This window comes from Gallus gallus, chromosome 10 (assembly GCF_016699485.2).
Source record: "Gallus gallus isolate bGalGal1 chromosome 10, bGalGal1.mat.broiler.GRCg7b, whole genome shotgun sequence".
NCBI classification, from domain to species: Eukaryota; Metazoa; Chordata; class Aves; order Galliformes; family Phasianidae; genus Gallus; species Gallus gallus.
The window spans coordinates 15,429,115-15,447,789 of NC_052541.1; the positions used below are offsets into that span (position 1 = coordinate 15,429,115).

Genomic DNA, 18,675 nt, shown 5'->3' on the forward strand with positions numbered 1-18,675 from the left:
AATATAACAGGAATAAATTCAAGTAAAGATCAAGTGATATGTGTTTAGAGTTGCTATTCATATGCCAAAACTATAAAAAGGCATCAGTTTAGTCCGACCTCCACATGAGAGGCAATGGCTAAGATTACTCTAGAGTCTCTGGTAATAATATTGGCAAGCAGTAGCCTAAGGGACAAACCTTGTCCTTAGACCAACTTTTTCTTTGGTTATTTGGTTGGTTTCCTTAACCACAATGTTTATCCTAAGACAAAATCCAGATTCTTCTTTCCTTGGCTAGTTATAAAGTTATGTAAAAGCTTTTCCTTTCTTCCCTAGACTCTAATGATAACTCAATGATAACTTGAGTAATTGACTCAAAAAATTGGGCTTCGTTCCTGGCAAAACCACTGAGAACCAGGAGCTTCCTATACAAAAAATGTTTGCAAATGAATTACGAGAGAAGCTCAGGAATAATAGAGCTATCTAGAAAGAAAGAAGAATATTGGGTTAAAACTCAGATGACTGAATCAATTTCCTTGAATATATTACAGGTAATATCAATTAATAAAATCAAAAGATTATTAAGAGTCTAATATACTTCCCAACATTTATGTGGTTTGTATAACCTTTTGCAGCTTAGCCCATCTCAGCAGTAAAATTAGAGAAGTTTCACTAAAAAACTGAACTGCCCAGTGTTCAAACACTACACCACTGTTTCACAGGATGCAACAGAGCAGGCAAGCTGTGCATTAAAAGAAAATACAGAAATGGTTGACACCAGAAACATTTTTCTGTAGCAATGTGCATATGAAATTGAAATAACTATTCGAGATAAATGGCTAATCTTCATACATATGGCCCTTGCTAGAATTAAAATTTATTCTATACGAGCAGAATGAGATTTTTCATTCTTTTAAATAATTGTTTAAAAAACATTCAAGTCCAAATTATGGACGTCAAGCCTACGAAATGTTATTTTTAAGCATCAAGCTGTTTTCTTTTACTTAGAGAGAAGCCAAGGAATAAATTGCTAAATATAGTTTATATGTTGGAAACAGTGACACAACCTTCATTCTCTTCGTGCTGTAAAATATGTAACTTTAAATATAAATTTTACAGAACGGTATTTTTCTCAACAGAGATTTCATTTCACTGAGTGAATCACATTAATAACACTTAGCTTATATAGTGCTTTTCATCTGTGGATCCACCAGCACTTTACAAAACGTAAATTCATTACCAATATTTTACAGAGATGCAATAAAGGGATTTGCTGAAGGTTACACCGTGAGTTAGTAACACAGCTGCTGAAGGAATAGTCCCAAAAACTTTCTCCTTACCTATTAGAGCACAATGACTTGCACATTAATCGGTTTTTTGCTCCTCTTTCAGCACGTGTCACTGGAAAGACGCCCTGACAATTTATTATGGTGAAGTAAACCAAGTCAAGTCTCATGCAGCACATTGTGATCCAGTCACCTAATATTTGTTTGCCGTATTTATCCTTGTGCTGTCTACACAGACAACTGAGAAAGCTAGGTGTGAAACATCCATACACAGAACAGTCCCTGCCAAAGGAACTCACACTCAAACAAGACCAGGAGAGAAAAAATAGAGATATATGTGACACCAAACATTTAACAACTGTCCTACTGAGTTTGGTTTACCTATGTAAATTTTGTTGTGAGTTACCTTGGTAATGCGTGGCTTGGTGGGAATGACAAGAGGAAGAAAAAGGGATGGAATGTGAAGATAGAAGTAGGAATACAATACAATAGAGGAATTGCCCAGAACGGTCTACATTTTTTTCTTAGGTAGAAAGAAAAATAAATAGTCTTCAAGTGCTTTTCTAAATTCCTAACTTTTCATGCTTAAAAGAGTTAGTCTGGCCTCTGCAAACTCAAATGACACTGGTGTAAATCTGGAGGAAGCATTTCATTTAGTGGAGTCACACTGGATTTGTGTGGATGCAATTGGGAACAGAATCTGTCTGAAGAACCAGCAAGCCTAAGCACTTGCATCAGTTCCCAGAATTCTTGAAAAGTTTTCTGATACTTCATTTGCATCGTACTTGCTTCTAGCAATACAGTAAAATCCTACATATCATACCCCTCACAGATGTGGAGTGGTGTGTCTCTACTTAAATAGAATTAATTAGACCATTGATTCACAGCAGCTGAAAATCCAGCCCTCCATTCTACAGCACACGTCAATGTTATTGCACAAACAATAAGATTTGCTTAACAAAAATATAACTCTGGTCTTTTCAGGTATCACTGATACTTGATTGTTTCGAGTATTGGCTTTCTGACAGGGTTTGGAATGAAGCCATTTTTATTAATTTAGTTATTTTTGCTGATATAAAAGGTCGTCTATCATGTTAATGATGTATCGGTCTGTGGTACCACCGAACAATAATTACAGAATGTTCCTGATAGTAAATCATTTGTCACAATCAGAGCTCACTACAACAACCTTTTGTTGAGCAATAGAATACATTAGGTGAATAGCAATACACCTTTACGCTTACCAATTAAAGGATCCCCCACACACAGAATTTACATGAACTTTAGAATGAAGTATCATGAATTATGACTGCTGCTTACAAAATCTTGCTAGGTATAGAACTTGCTGCTAATTTTTAACTTGTCAAATCATTTATATGTATCTTTTCAAGTATAATTGGAACTGCAGACAGATTTCCCAGTCTGTCAAATCAGAAGTGTTTGGAAAATTTCAGAGGATCAAGGACTTTGAAAATAGACACAAATAAATATTTAAAAGACCAGCTAATCTATTCAGAATGCAAATATGTCCTGTCACTCTAATACTCCATTTAGATAGTGATAATTTTTTTTCTTGTTTTATCCATTTGGTAAAAACTGCAAAAAGATTTTGGTTTAGGAAAGAGGTCTGCAATCTCTAAAGAACAGGTAGTACCTGAAGGTTAGCTGTGGAGGGTAATTTGGTCGCATCCCACAAGTGTGTCCCTTGTAATTTCCAGCTGCTGAATATCATTAGCATACAGCAATAAACCAGAGCAGAAACTTTAGTACTTTCTTATACTCATGGAGTTGCAACATGGAACTGGTTCATGAATTAATTCACCTAAAAATGGATATCAAACCAGAAATAAACTTAAGAATTTCTGGATTTGAATATTCCTTCTACGTGATTTTTAGAGCCCAGATTTGGTAGGTTCAATAATTGTGTGATTTTCTTTATCCCCATCATACCTTATAGGTGGGTAAGGCCACAACTTTCACCAGTTTTATGCCTATTAAGCGAATAAATTCTAGGCTACATGAGCCCAGTAGCACCTAAACTGGATTGATTAAGCCAAACCTCTAAACTGATCTTTTTGGTTCATTCTCACACTATCTCTTGTGACCATCAGCTTAAGAGAGTGTAGATTTGCCAGAACACTGTGAGACACCGCACTCCCTCCACAACAGTGTCCCAGTGACAGGCGCAAGTCACATGAAAGTCTCATGAGAGCATCCATCCTCTCTGAAACCTGAATCCCATCCCACAGCTCCAAGTTCCTTATGCAGTTTGAACCAGGATCTGTCATCAACTAATACTTTTCCACAATGAACTGTTGTACCTTCAGTCCCACAGGAGAAGTGACACAGTCAGTGGCACACATATACACAAAAGAAAAAAATAAACGAGCTGCCAAAACAGTGCTCTACTCCACCCATATGCCTCAATTATCTCTCCCAGGCCTCTGCAACACCACACACCACATCAGGAGCAGCAGAGGGACTACCAATGAGTAATTAAACCTCTTATTGCTTTGCATGGCTGAGTAGTTTTCATAACAGCACTGCACAAAACTTGAGATTCACAGATTTTTATATAAGCTCCTCAACATTTCTACTTGCCTCTCTCTCCTTTTTTAATTTCAACTGTTAGAATAAACTTTACTGTGAACTGCTGGGAATAAGAGGATTTGAGCAGGCAAATGCTAAGATGATTGTTCATTAAACCCAATGACTTTGAAACTGCCTCTGTGTCAATTAAAATAAAAACTGTCAAATGCTTTAAAAGAGCAGCTTTGTATAATAGGAACTCTGTTGAGTTTATTGGCAAAGAGAGCCGTTCCAGGAGGTTATGCAGAGGAAATAATATGTTGTACTTAGGAACGTCATCCAGGTCTCTCTTGATTCATCTTCAGAAAAGAAAACTGCATGTAATGTATATATCAACACACATATGCATGCTTGGTGGACAGCTTGAGAAAGAGAGTTTGGGGCCTTTTACTTTTTTTTTCCAGCTTTTTTTTTTTCTTTTTTTTTTTTCCTAAGCTAACAATTAGGATTGTCAACTTAGAAACCACCGGGTTTTGTTTTGTTATGTTTTTAACTGGATGCAGATTTAACACTTCGTATAACTTAAAAACGCCATTTTGTTACAGTAGCAAACCAATACGACAGGGGATCTTCACGCCTGCGTGTCAAGTGTCAAACGTAAAACAGCTGTAAAATGGGACAATAAAAAGCGTGTTACTGTAGAATTCTGACAGCCCCTGCACTTGGCAATTAGAGAGCCTTCATAACAATTAACAAAATTGAAATCAGATTGAAGAAGCAAATGTGGGCGAGTAGAATGGTCATGATGGAAGTGCCTTCCTTCCAAACATCCTTTTTCTCTGTCTTGTGACAACACGTGCGTGCTGTGGCCATCTCTGGACAATGAGATATGCAAAGGAAAGAAACCAAGTTTCTCTGAAACAAATGATGTCGGGTCCTCAAGAGGGCAGTGACGAGAAGGGAGGGGGGAAAAGCTTGCAAAAAAAAAAAAATTAGAAAATTCAAATGTCTCTCCCCCCCTTACCCATACACGCTACCCACCCCTCACCGTGTTCTGTCCAGAAGAAAAATCCCTCAGCCACAATGGTTGTTTTTATTAAATTCTCCTCAATAAAAAGCTCAGGCAGGATTTATTAGGTACTCAGGGCGGACGTTTAGTATTTCGCCAGTTATTAAGTGAAAATCAATAGAAAGCAAAGAAAATGGAAGTCACTGCACTGTTAGCACGCTGTTGTCGCCCAGATATTATGTCGGCTGTCTTGTAGATTCATGACAGACGAAAGCGGCCGGGAGAGAACTCTTTCTGCTTACATTGCAGGAGCCAAAGTGGGGTTATTCATTAGATCAGGCAGCTGGCCAGATGGATTTCCAGTTCAGTTTTACCATTTATCTTAAAAACGCCTGTATCGAGTGAGAAAGAACACTGATATTATGTGATATCGATGGCAGCTTTATGTATCTAAATCAGGATTTATTGTTATTTTGTTCTGAAGACCTTTTTTTCTCAAGAAATACCATTTCACTGGAAGAAAATAATAGCTAAAACCTTGTCAAAGATAACCTTTCATGTTGTTCGTGCACCGCTGGCTGTAAAACAAATAGAACCCAGGGTATAAATAGGTTTAACCACATCCTTACAAATCATTCCCTTTAGGATATTCTTTCTCTTTTTTTTTTTAGTGGTACAAATGTGGGTTTTGGTCATTAGTTGTTTTTCCTGCTAGTAATTTAGTTATAAATAACGTCAGCATTTGTTTTAATTGCATTAAAAAACACTAGAATTTGTATGTCTCTGGAATGCCAGAGCAGAAGGTTTTTTTTCAGTGGGTAGGTTTGGGGTGGAATTTTTTCTGAGTTTTTTTGCCTTTTGCTTTTTTTTAAGCTTCTCTCTCTGTTACCAAACTTTTCACCCAGATCATCACAACAGAAGCAACAACAGCTGTTCTACCATAAAAAAATGTGTTTTTAAGAGAGAAGACCAGATCTCTGAAAGAGATTAGCTCCTGCTTAGGCATCTATAGGAAAAGTACAGCATTTCAGAAGTTCTCAACATTCAGAAAGTTCCATTTTCTCCAGATCACGTAATTCTTTTGCAGTCAGGATGGATTTATTCCTGCCCTAATCAGGAACATCGTGCTTCTTGGCCCGAAGGCCTGCGAGGCCTTGGGCTGCGACCTCAAAGCATCATCTCTCTCACAGATGTGCGATCAAAAGGGCTGCAGCATGAAACATGTTTTACCTTCCCAAAACACCAGGGGCTTATTTTGAACCACATGCAAATAGACACAGGATTCAGTAATCGCTGCCTCTGAAGCTGTTGGTAGGGTTTCTTTGGAGGAACAGTGCAGACATGCCATAGATGGTGGCAATCCCAGCATAGATCACCACATGTTTTTTGTTCACAGATAAATTTCTGCACTCAATAACCCAATACCACAGGCATCAAGAATAGAATAAATACAATGAAGATGTGGTTTACTGGACATCTATGATTGCACACAGACTGAACTGAAAAAGGCCCAATGGGACGTGAAGAATCTTAAGAGCTCAGTTACCTCTGTGGCTCAGAGTATTTTTGTACACAAATGTTTTTAATGTCCTTTCCATCCTCTGAGCACCCCAATCAAGCTATAGATGTCCCTGTTCATTGCAGGTGAGTTGGACCAGATGGCCTTCAAGGGTCCCTTCCGACTCAAACCGTTCTATGCTTTTATGATCTTGATTCTGAGTGAGCCATGAGTTCAATCCATCCAGGTCCACCTCCAACCACTTCAGGATCATCCAGGCTGTCCTGACCAGCCTGTTCCCCTGCCAGGGTCTCTTTAAAATGTGTTTGCTATGACTCAAGCAGCAATCTCAAACCACAACTTCTAGTCAGTCATCCTTCAAAGGCTGTGAAGAGTGGACCACCGGAAAAATTAAAAAAGCCACTCTGGATCAAACACATACAAGAGGACTAACAAAGTTGTAAATAACATCACAGCCCTAGCAGGAAGAAGCAGAATGCATTGCTTTATGGTTGCTTTTTTTTTTTTTTTTTCTCTTTTCCTTCTGCAAGTGTCAGCTTGTCACCATTTCAGTGATATGCTGGACAGTTTCCCCCAGCTGAAATATTTTTCTAGGATCTCTGAGTTTTCCCTTTGAATCCACTGTACCACAGGAAGAGGAAACCATTGTATCTAGGATGGAGTCACAAATGCATGCCCTTCCCTTACCAATAGCTCAGCTATTGTTATCCTGCAAAATCCTTTGATTTAGCACTAAAACTTGGCCACCCCCACTGCAGTTGCTCGGAGAAGTAGTAGCAAAAGCAAATGAGTTTCCCCAGCCACAAAGTCTGCAGGGTGGAGAGAGCTTTTAATTACTGAGCATGTTAATTTTTCAGTTTGCTAAGTTTCATTCTTGCTAGAACATCTCTCTGAGTCACTTACATCCAAACCAAATGTGGTAAAAATCAAAGGCTAATGAAGGACCCTTAAACTCTCTGTGTCAGTGAACATTCACATTCAAATTATTTTTAAAATAATATTTTACCTGACAAATCACATGCAGTTCTTCAGATTCACCCAGAGCCATTTACAAGATTCAGGACTACCTGAAAACAAAGGAAATAAGAATTTACTTTGCTAGATACTTATATATATTCTGCCAGAGACCCTGGCTGATAAATAGATATAGAAGAGACCTGAACCTGGGGATCCCATATCTGAGGTGGAATTTGTGCAGCAGTTATGATGGCTTTAGGTTTTATATAGCTGTAGGTACTGGTCTAATACTACTCTGGAAAATGTTTCTTAGTTTACTTTTATTCATCATAATTCAAAATACATTTCTAATCAATGAACTTCCACATAAAATAAAACTAAATCAACCAATTTATCTCTAGATAATGAAGAAAAATGAAGGTGTCTTTAAATCTCCGTTTTGCTTAATTTCTTTCAGGGACGTGAATTTGTGTCCCAGCTGAGTTTAACAACCAGAAGACCTTAGTTACTTTGTGATGGAAGCACAGAGCTACGCTTTTCAGCAAAGAGATGTGCAATGGTCAAATAAACTCAGAGGTAAGATTTTGAATGTTCCATTGATGTTGGTTGTTTTTTTTTTTTGGCCATCCATTTCCAGTGTCTTCCGGTAGTGGCTGTGTGTAATGAACTAATCTATTCTCTCTCTCTCTCTCTCTTTTTTTTTGTTTTTAACTGACTTTTAAGATGCCACATTTCTGATGAAGCTAAGGAAAATCGAACATACTCCATTTACTCCAGGGTGGAAAAGTTGTCCTACCCTGGGAGGATATTACATATACATTTTCCCCCCAAAAATAATTTTTAGCAGTTAAAAATGCAAACCAGATTTTCTACTATTCTGCAGCTTCTTATCTCCTGATGTTAAGTCTGATTCATCACCATGAGACGAGCAACTCCCAGGCTATGCCTTATTTCTTCATTCTGATGCCATCTTCACTACCTCTCTATCTTCGTCTGTCCTCACACGTGTACCTCTGCATTTTGTGAAAACAGCCAGATTTACACTCAAAACTCTGTGTTGGACAGAGTTTTCCACTTCAGTCCCAGGGCAGAGAAAATAAATGGTATTTCTCCAAGTAGAACTCAAAACTTAGATGAAGTTTTCTTTCCTTTGCTCTACATTCTCCAAGCCAGATCACAGCAGTATTCTCAGTGAAAACATTTCAAAAAATACTAACATCTGATTTGATTAAATCAATACTTGCTTTTTTTTTTTTTTTTTTTTTTTTTTTTTGAGAATTGTTAATAAAATCACACTTCTAAAAAACCAGGATGGAATGTAAATGCTGCACTAATTTAATTACACTTTGGCGCTGGGAGACACTAATGTAAATATTCTGGTGAGTAGGCCTAAGACACTTGAAGTAATTACTTAAAGGCTTCCTTTCAAAGAATCTCCCCCTTTTTATTAAATGCCTTTTAACATTAGCACTTTCTTCCTGACAAATTAAATGAAATTTCATTACTCTCCCTGACTTAATGGCATGACGCTGCCTGCTGCAAGTGCAAGTTAACCCTCTCTGGACAGAAGACACAGTGTTGGTGTTTTCTGGTTGTTTCTAGGTGTCACCATACAGCCTGAGCATCCTCCTGTCAGTCCATCATCATCCTCATTCTTGTCTGTAGGTTCTGCTTTACACTCCATATTTCAGAGTGTCCCAGCTATTGGTTCATAGCTGCCTGCAGACCATATCAACTGCTCAGTATGGTATTATATCCAGCTCCTCAGTTACTCCAAGTTCAGGGAAGCTCAGTTTGTGGCTGGGCCCTTAGCCTATAGGATCCTTAGGAGAGATATCCATAAATTTCAAATACTTTATGAAGCCTTTCTGTAGAATTAACAGAGATCTAATACCAGATTTGTACTTGTTTTGATTATTCAACCTAGTAGCCCACGTTTGCAATATTTCACAACACTACAAAACTTTCTAAAATATCACAGTTCAGGCACCTTTAGCACCAGCAGCTTTTCATGTACTCACAAAGAGAACTGAGAGAGAAGTTATGTTACTAATCAATACTACTGTGAGCAGATTTAATTTTTGATCAAAGTCCACTTGGCCAGTCCATTTTGTAACTTTTTTTTCCCCATTCTTCATTGATTTCTCTTTAAATTAAGTAGAAGTTGGGTCAGGTACCTCCTCTTTTATTTACATACCCACATAGCACACAAAAGTCCTATTAGACCAGCTTCTGGGCAAGGGAAGTAGCAACAAACCGTGCCATGCTGTTTCCAGATTGTCCCCATAGCAATATAAGCTCAGCAGATCTTTTAAAACATCCATGAGAGCCAATGTTCATAAGCTGGCAAGGAAACTGAAGAAGCAGCAAAACAACAGCACTCTGTGCATGACAGTTCTCTGAAGGGAACTGCATCTTTCATACGTCTCCCAACATCACTCTCAGTACCCTGACAGGTCGGGGCACTCTTGGTTCTCTGATGGATTCACCATTGGAGGCTGTAACAGTTTTACCTCTCAGACAACTTCCAACACTGCCAGGCTACCACTGCGGTAGCTGTTATCTGTATGATTTTGCCTCTTTCTTTTTCTTCTTCCTTTTCCCTATCATTACGAGATTACCAAAGTAAAGTCAGCCAGCCACCAGATGTGCTTCACATTGACATTTCCTGCACTGTGTTTTCCTTCTAATTCTTTATCTCCTGAATTGTTGTCACACTGGGGTATTGCTGTGCGAGGAGATGTACAAAGAGAAACACGGCCTTTCACCATAGGTTTTAGATGTTGCCTCTAAATGGAGCTGATGGAGGGTAGGTGGCATCACCACCACCTCCCCAACTGACATCTCTCAGGCAGGATTAATGCAAGCCAGCAAGTTTGCACTGTTTCATCCCAGCTGAGAATCTGGCCTTACATATAAATAAGGAAAAAAGTTTGGCTGCCATACCCGAATCAATCCTGTCTTGTCCATTGAAGCTGTCAGCAGCAGAGGAAATGTATGCTAGCTTTAATAATGGCTTTAAAAAGTTCTTTGATGAAAAATTACCTCTGGGTCTGCCTCTTCTGAGCATGCTTCACCCATAGTACATGAGTTACTGGTGCCAAGTTCCATCTTATCACAGATGTCCTTTTTCAGAACGCAGAGTTTTCGGGACTCAAAAAAGGGCCTTGCAAACTCAAGTTCACATGGAAAATTTTTTTTGGCAGGGTCCACAGGTCAACCTATAAAGAAAGAAAATGTCTGTTTTCTTCTGCAGAGTTATCAGATTTTGAAAAGAGAGCTTTCTCCTCTTGTGAGGTCCAGGTAAAAGTTCACTCATTCCCTGGCTGCTTGCTTCTGACAAACAAAAATTAAGGACCTGAAAATAATTATTTTATCTGAAAAAATGCTAAACATCCCAAAACAAACATTCAGCTGTGCCGCTGCCAAATTCCACAAGTAAGAGAGCTGCAGGCTGAGACAGCTCATGCCTCACTGGGGAATAATGGGTAAAGTTTGGCCAGCTGCCCCTTCCAGGCCTTCGGGGACACACAATCCAATTGCAGTGTCTTAGCGGATGTGAATTTCAAGGTTACACCTGGGTGTTCAAGGGCAGGGCCAAGTGTAATCGGCACTTAGATCATAGATTAATCTTATTTGCCATCTATTAGGTTTGATTCTTGCTTCCCGCTCTCCCTCCCTAAAGCCAGGATTATTGTGATAGTTTAAGATAATGGATTCTAACGGAAGAAAGGTCACGCAGGCATTGAGATTTGGAACCTTAAGATAATATGATTAATCTAAAAGCTTCTTTCTAAAAGGGGAGGGGACACTCTCATACGTTTAATTGAGGGGAGAGAGTGAGAGAGAGGGAGGGAGAGAGGGATGGAATTAGCAACATGGAAGGAGGAGTGAAGGATCCTACTTTTTGTCAACTGCAATTAATTAACACAGTAAGGAAATACTTTTCATTCATCTTCAAGCTGATAAACCAGATCTGTTTGGTTGGGTTTTTTAAATCCCTAAAAGTGATTATTATTCATTTTTTAATATTTTTATGGAAAATCATAAATTGCTAATAAACATGCATATTGATTTTCACAGCAGCATACATAACAAATGTAAACCATCTGGCGCACACTCAGATATATATGTACAAATTCATACACTGAGGAATGGAAATTGCTATATAAATGAGATATTCTACTATCAGGCGCTTGGCCTTTATAGGTACTGTAAGAAAACCCTACAGTAGAGAAATAGATTGTAATAAGTTTATAGTAGTAGCCAAAACGTTCTGGGGACTGTAGAAAGAGACTCACTGTCCCAGAGAACCTGCAATGCTATGTTGCTGTGCAGTATTACATAATAAAACCTTTCCTTGGTTATTTATACTGCCTGAGATTATCAGATAAAGGAATTTGTGAACAAAGAAACAGTCTCTTTGTTATTTATGCTGTTTATTTGCTTGAGCATTTGGATAACCAAACATAAAATAATCAAATCATATCCTTATGGTTTGCACATGTCGTTCCAATACCACAGGAATTATAAAAAACATTTTTGAGAAATGTCTGTCATATTTCTATTTCATTTTTAAATCATAAAAATATCTCTCTTAAGATTTATAAACAACCACCAAACACCAATAAATATTTTACAGGCCCAAATCAAAATTGTTATTAACAGCCCTTTAAATATGATGAGCCTGGCCACCCACTGACTAAAAATAACAAAATGCAAGTAATTTTAGTTGATTCCTGGCTTTGATGTCTTTTGAGTGCCCAAGTTCAGATATCCCATCCTTTCTTTGCTGATCACGGGGATAAGAATATTTTTGCCAAAAAGAAAAAAATGACTTATAATGGCTTATATATACGACAGTGATCCCACTAAACTGGACTTTATGCAATCAAGTAAAAATCATAGCTTTATGGAAATAAATCAATAGACTTGGAGATGTCGCAGTATTTTCTTCTTGCAGGGAACCAGAGTGGGTTTTATATGGCTGGTTTTTTCTGGACGGACTTAGAAATTTTCAGTCGTATCTTCCCTGAAGCTCTGTGGATCAGTCCCAGAACTCAAGCAGCCGAAAATGCACCCCTTGCTATTAGACTGGGTTCATTTCCTCACTTCTCATGGGGTGCCTTTCTGGAGCAGAATCACACTGCAGCTCCTATCCCTGCGAGGATGTAGGGAGTTAGCATGCATCGCATGGAGCCTCTCATTTTAATCCTCTCTTTTCGTGACCAGTTTTGTCCCTTTTTACAATATATCCTCTCAGATCCTACGTGAAAAGAAGGGCAGAAGAATTTCCTTTCTCCCTGACCTTGCGGTCTAACTAAGAACTACTGGTGAGATTATTCCTAGAAACTCAAGAACCAAACCAAGTGTTACTGCTGCCGTGGCTGAAGGGTAATGTAATTAGAACTTGAGCTACGACTGCTTAATACAACCTGTAATAATAATATATGTCTATCATCATTCAGAGCTATTCTAAGACTCAGAGCAGTATTAAAAGCCATAGGAAATAATTAGTAGTGAAGAGGAATCATGAGTTGCTGGGTGCAGCATTCACACAAGAACCAGCTGCAGATGGCTTTAAAAATGACTGTCTCCAACATATGCCATCACTGCAAGATCATCTATGGATAAGTTAATATAAGGAAAGATAAAATCTCAGGAATGGATTAAGCTATATATTAAGCTATATAATTCTGCGGATCACTGAGGTTAGGACATTAAGCTGAAGGAGGAGTGAGAAAGGATGGAGCACTTAAGAGCTAAAAGTAGGTATGCACAAGTCAGTTGGTTGCTGCAGTTTTTATACTCATTTTGTGAAAATGCGAGTATTTACCAGCTTATATTGCCCTGTAAAATGTTTTAGGATATCATGTAGAGCAGAAAATAGAGACAGATTCTCCAGAGAATTATAGCAGTGAGAGCGGCTGAAGCTGATGGGAGAATGCAGCTCTGCAGCTGCAGAGGGCTTCTATTTCTTTTGGAGAGGTGCTGAACAGGAATAGGTGGATTGGTCACATCCAGTAACAGACAGACACACAGACCTGTTGGAAACTCAGAGTCCTTATGACATACTTTGCAAGGAGCCGTATTAATTGTGCATAAAAAATTGAGAGCCTCTATGTTGTTCATTACAGTCCTAATTTCCCTCCACAGGAGTGTCATATTTTTGATGGTACTTTAGCTATGTTGTCATTACATCCCTCAGAGAATGTATTCAGAGGATAAATGCTGATTATAGAAAAATAAATACATGGGCTAATACATGTTTAAATAAATAAATGATTGCCATATGAAAACATAAAAAGGTATAACTAAAGGTGAGGTATAACTAAAGTGCATGAAATTCATCACTTTGGACTGAAGGGCACAATCCTATGAAACCTTGGCCAGAAAAGCCAGATATGTAAAAGCACAAGCTGAATGTCAAATCTACAGGCAATTCCACTCGCCTCTGCATATAGGTAAAGGCTCAGGCCCTTCCTGTTTTGGCAGTACCTACAATTCTGTGGCTTTGAGATATGAGGACTTCACTCATCTCCCTCACAATCAGGCCTTATGTTTCTAGAGGAAGGTGTTTCAGCAACTGAATGTGTTTCATGTTCAAACAACCCCAAAGTTTTAAAAGAAAAATACTAAGAAGTGTTTTCTTTTGCTTTCCCCCACATACAGTTTTTGTGGGAGTTATGACCCAGACATCTTCCCTGGGAGGTCACTTGGTTGAAGAACCATAAAGGGATTTTTGCTGTGACATTCAGCAAAAGTCCTGCCCCAGTAGGGCAGCATCAGCAAAACCCCAGGCAGCATTTTCCTATTGGTAGACCAGGTACAAATACTTCCCATGGGAGGGGTCCTCTAATACTACCCAGAAATGAATTAACACCCAATGAGTCTTAATTCTGGGTACTTTGTCATTCTCACCCTCATGGTACAACCATAACTTTTCTCCCCTAGAGGCCTAACATGCATGCAGCTTCTACATAAATATCAAAACTAGAAAAGATTTCAAGACGGAAATTATTGAAATAAGTTATAGAACTTATTATTCACTCCTGAAAAAAAAAAAAAAAAAGAAAAAAAAAAGAAGTGAAATGCAAAAGAAAAAATTTTCCCTGTTTGGGATAGGCTTCTCCCTCTCCTTTAAATCCATAGGGTGATCTGCAGGCTGGGACATTGTGGATTGCACAGACATCTACAGGCTCTCTATGGAAGAGCTCTTTGCTACCCACCACAGTCTAGAGGTGTATGTGGAAGTGTTGGTCCCCATTTCTTCTCCATTCCCATAGAACTGAGTCTTTAAAAACTGCTGTCATGAGAAAACTGCCTGGATACTTTCAATCAACACAGCAGATTACGTTTTAGCAGAATATTTCTTCACTCCTCCTTCATTCAGCCACTGGGCCTTGTGTATGTTTTTCACCTTCTTGGAAGTAGTTGTCAGTTCTTTTGAGCTTCTCCAGAGAAAAAGCCTCTGCCTAATATATGATGTGCTTATTCATCCCAGACGTAGGGCATATCATTCTCAAATGACTGACAAGCGTTCTAAAATGAAGAGAGCTCCAAGTGTGCTCTAATAGTGATGGGAAGCATTTCTAGTCAAACATAAAGCAAATTAATGTGAGCCCCCACTGCACCTTTAATCTGGAAATGTCATAAAGTAATAAGCAGAGTGACCCTGGCAATGTCTAAGGTTGGATTTCAATAGATTTACATCTTAAAGGGCAACTACATATTTTTAAGTAGTCGGGGCCCAAATTCAGAGCCTCTCTTCCACCGCTGCATATCCGGAGGGACTCCACTGACTTCAGGTACAACAGACATCAGAGGATGATCTTATTTTATAAGCTTTCATGACAATAAGGCTCATCCCTAAATCAGCCACCAGCTTTCCCACCAAAGAAATTATAATCCTTTCAATCTTTTTCATTATCTTAAGAAGGGGCAGACTCTGGCCCCGCATGTCTCATTTCAAACTAGTTTCATTAGAAGTATATTTAATTAACGCACCCTTTTGATTAGCATTCAGAATGAAAAGCTGTTTTGCACAGCTCCCAAATCAGAAGATTCAATAATACACATGAAAAGAAATAGGCCACAAGTCATATTCCAGCAAAGAAGCGGCAGTTTTCATCCAGGAATAGAGTATGAATCCAGAGCTTCCTATTACTGTAGCAATGCTATTTTTTCCAGGTAAGTAAATAATGAATATATATAGAAAATACTCAAAGAAATGACCTTTGAGAAAATTCTTAAACTTGTTTTACCCACACACAAACATATACATGTTGAGGGGACTGGTCATCCATCTCTTTTCTCCATCAATCTTATTTAGAATCCTCTTTCTACCTCCTTAAGACCTAATTAAGACAGAGGAGAGCAAGAAACCCTGACTAGATTCAATATTATTCGAGCTAATTAGGATGCCTAAAGGGGTTAACATTGATGATGAAGACCAAGTGGCAGTAAGTTTCTTCTCAGAGCTCTGTAGTACAGAGTACAGTAAAGCTGAGGTCCTTTGATAATGTCTGCTCTCATCCTGGAGATCCTGCTGCATGTTACCTGTCTGTAGGACATGACATCAGAAAAAATCTATTTTGGCCACGCTTGGGAGCGTTTTCTTTTTCCTAATGGAAAGCCAGCATGAATTAATGTGAATGCACCTGTGGCTCGGGTGACCAAAGCCTAGTAGCAAAACAAGGAACCAAGCAAAATGACACCATTGCCTCACAGTTCCATCTCCTGCAAAAGCAGAGCTCAGCTGTAAGAGGCATCCCATGTTCAGAGAACGTAAACTAAGGAAGCACTGAAAAGCTAATACAATTCAACAATTTACACCAAGATTTTATGCTGAAGACATCTATTTACTTTTATGCTAGGGGAAAAAAAATGCATTTTTTGCATTAATCCCCTACTCTACTTGCCATTTTCCCTAAAACATAGAAAACTATCAAGATTGAAAAAGGGAAGAAAGGCATTGAGTAGCAGACATATCATTGTGTTTGTGTGCTTTCACTCAATATAGGATTACATTTCATTTTAAATCATTCCAGGTTTTGGAAAAAGAGGAAAATAAAAGGAAGAAAAAGGAAAAGACACTGGGGTAATAGGCTTTTCCCTAGGGGTTCCAAATAAAGACAATTTTACAATATTCAAATAGGTATGTCAACCAGGTATGGTTTTGCTTCTTGAAATTCCAGTCACTGGTACAATTCCAGCAAGGAGGCTGAAAGATAGAGGTGTGCAAAAGCATCAGCAGGGGACAGTTAGAGCAGGGAAGGGAAGACGGATCCTTTGGATCATCGGCCACAGGCTGGCAATGTAGCCCCAAGGCTGTTGCGAAGCACCCACTGTTTGGAAGCATCAGGCACAGCTCCTGTTTAAACCAGCAGGATTTGAAAGAGCCACACACCTCTGGAGGGATGGGGAAGTCAGGCTCTGAAATGTTATGGTTTCCCCCAATGTAAAATGGGGTTAATCATACATCCTTAACTCACAGGGGTGTTGTGAAGATTGATCAGTTAATGTTTGTACAGAGCTTTGGAAATGTAAAGTGCTATATAAATGCTAAGGATTATTATGTTCCACTCTTTCTCTGCAGCTGAACCCTTTGGGGAAAAGCAAGAAAAATCTATTAAAAAGTGCGACTTGCATTTTATATCGCTGCTTCTTTTTCTCTACCTTGATGCTTTTAGTAACTTGGGTGAAGGCGGGGGGTGGTGGAAATCTTCAAAATGGGTTTGAGGGCTCACATTCTGATTCTTCTCCCAGTTTCCCTCACCAGTAGCCAACCTCATTTTCATTCATATATACTTAAGGTGAGATCTGACATCCTTTTAAATACACACATATACCTGCAGTTAGTATCTGGGTCCAAACTAGACTTCCTAATGCACAATTTGTCCCTAGTCTGTTCTCTTTCATGTCAGCAAGGTCTAAGGCCATAGATCTCACCAGCTAGATCTGCTTCCACTTTATCTTCCCCCAGGAATTGGCCACTGGATGATTAGCCTGGCATGTAACCTAGTCCATCCCTAACATGAGGTTAAGGAACATATATTACCCTGTGAGAAGAGGTGTCTCACCCCTGTTGGCTCACGTCTCTGAGCCTTAAGTGTAAGTTCCATGAGTAGAAGATAACACTGGACGATACTCATAAATTTTAAGTTGTGGAAAGAAACAAAGTGCATGAAAAGAATTTCACCCGTCGAGACCAAGAGTATCTCCAGAGCTACTAGGCCAAATACCTTCTATTCTCTCATGCAAGATAATACACCTATATCCAAAGAAACCTTCTCCTAGAGCTAAACCTCCCACCTGCCACATAAAAGCTTTAAACCAGATGAACATCGGGTGACAATAGGTGTGCATGAGTTGTGCAGTTACTCTGGGCACACCCTACAAGAGGGATGACTCCTTCCTAGAGGTCACCCACACCAAAGATTCAGCATCTCACTCATCCTCATACACAGAGAACCACCTCATCCTCTTCCAGCCATCCTGTCACTTTCAATTGGACTTTTAATACACTGAAACCAGTGGAAAGATGTCTGTCGGTCATCAGTGATGGTAACCCCTTCAGATGCAAAGCTGATTAAGTTGCTTGTGATCGTACAAGGATTCGATGCTAAACATGAGCAGCTGGCACTCACACGCACGCACCAGCCCAGGGCAATTCACAGCAAGTAAGCTGCATCTCCCGAAAAGAAAAGGAAGAGTAAAGCAAGACTCAGGATAAGCATTTCCAAATTAGAAAAGTATCAGGGTGGGGAATTAAACTTTCATTTGCAACAGTAATTAAAACAGAGGATTTACAAAAATAAAGAAATTTAAAGAAAGACCAAACTGCAATACAAATAGTCTCAATAACACACTTTGTCTCATACTGATGTCACTGCAACAAGGTTTTAATAAAGCAATGGACCTTTCTTTTAAGCTATACCCCCTCTCAACTAAAATCCTCTGCAAGTAAAAGCTTTATTATCTCCAATTTCTTGGCAGCCACTGGAGGAAAGGTCACTTAATAAAGTGCATTTATTCCTCATTGCAGAAAAACAATATGTCATCCCTGTGTTCATTATTTACCAAATTGTCGTCATTTTTTTCTTCACCTGCTAGGCTTTTGGCTATAAAAATAAATAATATTATAAAACTAAGCCAGATATTTTCAGTCAGCATCAAAATTTGTCAAACCAACTCAGTTCACAGAGAGTAAAAGAGAATGAAAATCAGAGTGATGGTGCTAAATGATTTATCTTCAGGAAAAGATATACAGTTAGAAATCAGATGGGGAGAGGACTGACTTTAAATACACTGAGAGTCATAAACTGTGAGTGTAAGCACTGATAATAGCTCAAAATGCATGATAGATAAAGGCTAAAAAAAAAAAAAAGTTTAAT

General features: G+C 38.8%; 1 long non-coding RNA gene across 3 annotated transcripts in view; it reads right to left on the reverse strand.

Moving 5' to 3' along the window:
* LOC101748407 overlaps positions 1 to 18,675 on the reverse strand; it is a 451,745-nt gene that overhangs the window by 162,109 nt on the left and 270,961 nt on the right. For all 3 annotated transcript variants that reach the window (XR_006931068.1, XR_005862678.2, XR_005862677.2), the window contains 2 exons: positions 10,325 to 10,500; positions 7,329 to 7,389 (listed from right to left, as the gene is read on the reverse strand). This is a non-coding gene — a long non-coding RNA (uncharacterized LOC101748407). The remainder of the gene's footprint in view (positions 1 to 7,328; positions 7,390 to 10,324; positions 10,501 to 18,675) is intronic.